The following is a 6,067-nucleotide window of genomic DNA, read 5'->3' on the forward strand; positions in this document are numbered from 1 at the left end:
TGTACAAATGCGCGTTACACAATTGATGTGTGTATGGATTGGGATAACAGTTGTATGAGCCCCTAATAAAATGTTAAAAAAGAAAAAAAAAACAATATAATAACAAAACAAAAAAAAAAGTAAATGTCAAATACAGAAACTCAAACCAATGAAATGTGTGAAGTCACTCTTGCCAGCATTGTTCAATGAAGAACACAGGAAATATTGAAGATAGTAGTTAAAAAAAAAACAACCCTCAAACTGAGTGATATAGAAAAATCAAATCTAGATAATATTTTTTAAATATTGATAAACAGATTTATTGACTTAACAATTCTATAGTCAAGGAGTACTAAATTTTCACTAAATTATTAAAGCCTTGAGGAATCTATAGAATTTACCTTACTAGCCCTTGTTATGGGAAGAAAGTTATGTTTATCACGTAGAAAGGGAAAGCTCTAGGAAGATTGGAGATAATCTAGGTTTAAGTCCCAGATGGATGTCACAGTAGGACTGGGTTGCCAATGGCCGATTGTGTGTAGGAGGGTGTGGTGGGGGGATATTTATTTATTTAAATTTTAAATTAGGTAAAAGTTTACATCAGTAGTTTTACATTCAACCATCTAGAAACGCTTTTGTTTCAACTCATCCTTTGCAATCCACTCAATGTGCTATCATGCATCCCAGTTCCTCCCATGCGTTTCCGCTTTCCATCCTCCCTTCTTTTCTAACCCTCTTAACTTTGCCCTTGGGTCAACACTGCCCTTTGGCTCTTCAATGATTGGTTATTCTCGTACATGGGTGAGTTCAGTTCCAGACCTGAATCATCATCTCGGGGATTCCTGTCTCTTTCTGACCCTTGGAAGCCGAATCTCACGTTGGGTTTGGGCCAACATTTTTCTCCATTCCATGCAAGACTTTTCATGTGAACCTTTTGAGAGAATTTGGTAGTAGTAGCCAGGTACCGCCCAGTTCTGTTTTCAACGTCATGGACGCTGATGTCTGTATGATCCATTAGTCCATTGGTATAATGGTCTTCATGTGTCTTTTGATGTTCACTCTTCTTTATTTCATCAGTGAGCGATGTCTAAGATTTCATAATTTTATCCCTTGCACACTCCGCCACATTCATGGATATATTTACAACACAATTAAATGCACACATACAAATATCCTCTGATGAGAACATCTTAGACATAACCAAATGCACCTTGACAGAAAGAGTTGCTAGGCCTGGGGGCTCAGGACCATTGTCTTGGGGGACACCAAGGTTAAGTGGCATACATTCACCCACCAAGACAATGTTCTACATCCTAATGTGGTATATAAAGATCGTGAGTACTCATCTAAGGTGCTGCTATTGGTTTCTCTCCAACCAGATGAAAAAAGAGTGATGAAAAGTGAAAGACACAGGCAGATAATTAATCCAACAGACTAATGAACCATTCAAACACCAATCTCCACAGCCTTGAGACCAGAAAAACTAGATGAGCCTGTCAACCATTGCCAACTGCCCTGAAAGGATCGCATTAGAAGTCCTGCCTAGAAGGAAAATGTGGAATGAAACTCAAAATAATAAAAGAGACCAGGCTTACTAGCCAGGTAGAGATGAGTGGAACCCTGAAGACTACAGTCGTTAGTTAACCTTCAGATCTGCAACTGAACTCACCCCTGTGTAAGAGTAATCAACCACGTAAGATCACAAAGTTGGAACTAAATTGAAAATAATAAACTGGAGATCAGTAGGTCTAGCTTCAAATGAGTCAAACCTTAAATATTTGGGAAACATTACGTAAATATTTGGAATTTTGAGATTTTCTCAGAAAATCAGAGTATCCTTTTCCTGCATGGAAACAATCAGCAAGAGAGGACTGACTGAGCCAGGATGCTTTGCGAAGCCAGCAATGGCTCAGTCTCTAAATGGATGCCTCCTCACTTACACATTGCCCTGATTTACCCATTTAAATGGCCTGCCTGGGCTCTGGAGGAGCATTCGCATGCTGACCCCGGGTAACTGTTCTTGATCATCGCTTCAGTCCTCAAGACTTCATAGCTTTTCAAAGCCTTGTGTCTAGAATGAAAAAATCTATTGCAATAAATTTTCTTCTTACTCTATAATTTCAATCACTCCATTAATTGGAGGAAAGCACTTAGAGATTGGGATCCAGAAACCAATGTACTGATGATCTAAAATCTCTTTCAAAATAATCTAACCAACTTTCCTACCATTTGGCTGTCGGTGTCAAAACTGACCAGTACAAAAGGAAGACCAAATAAAAATGGGCACATATGAATTATGGTGCTGGTGAAGAATATGGAACATACCCTAGACTGCCAAAAGAATTAACAAATCGGCATTGAAGGAAATACCAATAGAATGTTTTCTAAAATCATGGATAGTAAGACTTCATCTCATGCATTTTGGACATGTTCTCTGGAGGACCCAGTCTCTGGGGGGGAATAGGGGGGGGGGCGGATCATCCTTGGTAGAGCAGAAGGTCTGAGAAAAAGAGGAAGCCCCTCAGTGAGGGGAACTGACACCGTGGCTACAACAATGGGCTCAAACATAGAAAGGACTGTGAGGATGGCCCAGGCCCGGTTGTGCGCTGTTCTGGTGGACACAGGATTGTTGAACAAATAGGATTGATAGGAATTGGAAATGATTTGAAGACACCAGATAACAATAGCAACCACCTTCCACGCAGTTTATTTTAGCTTCCCTCTCATTCCCTTTGCATCCTGTCCAACTCGGCTTTTGTTGTCCAGCCACATTTCCATGGACTTTCTCAGAAATTCATTCCAAAGCATAGCGCTAAGCTGATTCCTTTACATGGAGCACATCAGAAACAAAATGCTACTTATGAGAATAATAGCTGGATGTCAGAAACAAGATTCTCAAAGTTTCTTAGACAAAACTGACACGACTTCCTGCAGACACTACATCTTTGTCTTACAGTCCCTTTTTAGCTTACTTCTATAAAAGAAAACCCATTCTGTTTTGACCAGACTGCGCACAAACACGCAGTTAAAAATGTTTGCCTGACACTTTGCTCTGCCCGTTTGAATGCAGCAGTTTGTTTGACTGCCATTTCCTTTCAAAGGATGTGCTTTGTGAGTTTAGATGCATCAAAATACCTATGAGCAATTTTTTTAGCAGAAAGTGTTAGCTAGCTGCTTGCATGCTTTTGAATGTGCGAGCTTCTGCCATATGTTACCATATCATTTAGATGCTGTCTAAGCGATGCCAAAATTCTGGAGGAAACAAAAGTGGGGGTTGGATTCTATTATCTACATGCTTTATTGGCAAGTCACCCAAGAGCTAGCTGTTCCAGATCACCCAGCTGTGTGACACCATATAGATAAAACATCTGGGTGATTAGCGGAATTATTCATTTTCATCAAGATGTCTTGTTCTCCTATGGACAATACGGTATCTGAGTTTTACACGTGTATGTGCATAGTATATACAGTGAACCCTCATTTATCGCGGTTAATCGGTTCTAGACCCTACCGTGATAAATGAAATTCCGCGAAGTAGGATTCCTTATTTGTAAATCAAGTATTTTCGTAGTTAGAGCATAGAGGACATGAAAAAACACCCTTTAGTCACCATTACACTCGTATTACCCAATTCATTAAACAAAAAAGGGAAAATACAGTAAAACATTTTGGACGTTACAACGATCATTTATTATTTATTATATTATTTATGGCATCTAGTTTACAGTATTACACATATTTCACATACAGTATTATTATACATAGTTCTTACAAATACTGTAATCAATAGCCTATGAAATGACTTAAGGGATGTACTCTACAGGTGGGTCGCCGTCTTTTTCCTCTGAAGGAGCGGGTGTAGGCAGTGGGTGCTGTTACGCAAAAACCGCGATAGAGTGAAGCCGCGGAAGTCGAAGCGCGAAGTGGCGAGGGTTCACTGTACATGGGTTTGCATGTGTACATGATTTCCTGAAATGACAGAGTTGAGCAATTGCTCCAAAGACATGCAGGGTCAGATCCTCTCCCCCTCCCATGCTAGAAGTTTCTACCCACCAATGGCTATCGCCCTAGGAACCCAGAGAGTCAGGCAAGGGCTCACACTGGAGAGTTCACTCCAGGCCAAACAGGAAGAAGGGGACGGGCATTCCCATCCCCTGCCATCCACAGCCAAGAACTGCGGACGCAGAGTGCGCACACAAACTGCTGGCGGATAAGGCACAAGTATGGGGCATGCAGCAGGGACTAGAAGAGTCACAAAGTAATCTAACGTGATTCAGTGGTAGAATTATCTCCTCTCATGGGGGAGACCGGGTTCAATTCAATAGACCTTGTGTAGTCACCACCCTGTCTGTCAGTGGAGGCTTGAATATTGCTATGATGCTATACGAGCTTCATTAGAGTTTTAGACCAAAACGGACTAAAGAGACCTTGTGATTGCCTTCTAAAAATCAGCCAACAAAAATCCTGCCCTATGCCTCCAGTGTTGACCCTCATAGAGCTAGGGCCCAGGGAGGGACGTCATGTCTCGTGGTGAGGCCAGCCCTATGGTCTTCTCTGAGCATTGGCTGCTCTGAGCAGGAATATAATCCTTGGGGCTTAGTGGGCCAGGATGTATTCCACACTCTCTCCTTCCTGCTTCGTTTGCTCCTGTGTGCTCTGGTCAGATGCACCCCTCTCCCTGAGCTGTAGCTTCAGTGTTGTCCTCTGGAGTGCATTCTTCTAGTGGTGTTGGCGGTGGGGTGGGGGTGGGGAGGGTGTCATTCACGTAGTTGAGATTGGTTCTGTGCTTCAAGCCAGTATGTTGCATTCATGTCTTGGTGCACCGAGTTGAAGTCTGGTCCCTCTCGCCCTCTCCTGTGGAAATATAAACAATGCCCTGTTCCCTGTGTACCCACGTCTTTTTTGTTGTTTCTATCTTTTCCCCTCCTTTTTAGTTGGCTGCCATATGTATCTCTGGATTGGGTGTGGCCCCTGCAATTGTACCTGGACCTCACCCCAAGAATGTATGTCTATAGTAGCTTTTCCCCTATGCTCCTTTTGCGTTTTTAAGTTTACCTCAGCTGGCTCATGCTGTACTTGTCCTTTTGTGCTTGGCTTACTTCGCTTAGCATAATTTCCTCCAATTCTTCCCATACGGTGATATGCTTCATGCGTTCATCACTGCTTTTTAGGGATGTATAGTAAGTACTCCATTGTATGTATGTACCACAGCTTTTAAATCCATTCATCTGCTGGTGGAAATTTGGGTTGTTTCCAATTCCTTGCGATTGTGAACTGTGCTGCAATGAACATTGGAGCACAGATGTCTGGCCATGGTTTGTGTCTTGCCTCTTTTGGGTATATCCCCAGTAGGGGGATTGCTGGGTTGTATGGTAGCTCGATTTCCATCTGTTTTAGATATCGCCAAATCGATTTCCATAGTGGCTGTACATCACCAGGAGTGGATGAGAGTGCCTAGCTCACCACAGCCCCTCCAACACTTGTTACTTTCTGATATTTTGAATTAGGCTATCTTTGAGGGTGTTGGGTGGTATCTCATTGTTGTTTTAATTTGCATTTCTCTTATGGTTAATGATCAGGAACATTTTCTCATATGTTTATTGGCCATTCGGAATTCTGCCCTTGTGAAACTTCTGTTCAGGTCCTTTGCCCACCTCCTCAGTGGGCATTTTTTTTCTTTCTGTAAGCTAGCAGATTACTCTAGATTTTAGTAATAAGGCCTTTGCCTGATGTGTCATTGCTAAAGATGTTTTCCCAGTCTATGGGCTCTCTTATTACTCTCTTGGTGAATTCTTTCAATGTACACAGGTGTGTTTTTATAAATCATTTTATTAGGGGCTCATACAACTCTTATCACAATCCATACATACATCAATTGTGTAAAAACACATTTGCACATTCATTGCCCTCATCATTCTCAAAATATTTGCTCTCCACCTAAGCCCCTGGCATCAGTTCCTCATTTTTCCCCTCCCTCCCCACTCCCCTCTCCCTCATGAACCCTTGATAATTTAGAAATTATTACAGTGAACCCTCGCCACTTCGCGCTTCGACTTCCGCGGCTTCACTCTATCGCGGTTTTTGCGTA

Source organism: Echinops telfairi, unplaced genomic scaffold, assembly GCF_000313985.2.
Source record: "Echinops telfairi isolate 266 unplaced genomic scaffold, ASM31398v2 ScPeMD7_4225;HRSCAF=4972, whole genome shotgun sequence".
Lineage (NCBI taxonomy): Eukaryota > Metazoa > Chordata > Mammalia > Afrosoricida > Tenrecidae > Echinops > Echinops telfairi.